This window comes from Octopus bimaculoides, chromosome 2 (genome assembly GCF_001194135.2).
Source record: "Octopus bimaculoides isolate UCB-OBI-ISO-001 chromosome 2, ASM119413v2, whole genome shotgun sequence".
Taxonomy (NCBI): domain Eukaryota; kingdom Metazoa; phylum Mollusca; class Cephalopoda; order Octopoda; family Octopodidae; genus Octopus; species Octopus bimaculoides.
In genome coordinates, this window is record NC_068982.1 from 125,666,979 (window position 1) to 125,667,354 (window position 376).

The window sequence follows — 376 nt, forward strand, 5'->3', positions numbered from 1 at the left end:
GCATTTCATCAAGCCCATAATGATGAAAGCTAAAGTTGATCTCGGCGGAATTAGAACTCAGAACGGAGGATATTTCGTCGGATACTGTAAAACGCTTGTCAGTTCGCACGTACGCGCACAAACACACACACACATAGGTGTGTGTTTTGCTCAGAAAAAAAAAAAAAAGAGAGAGAGCTGTGTAGTAAGATAAATAATTTTTGCAAACTATCAACTACATCCCTAAAATGGTAAGGCATGAGAATGTAATACTCTAATACCGACCTGAATTATTCAGAAAAACATGCACGAAATATTCGGTCACGAGATATTTACTCACTTCCATTTATAAAGAATTACGAATGAAAAAAAAAAAAAAAATCGAAAACAAAAATCA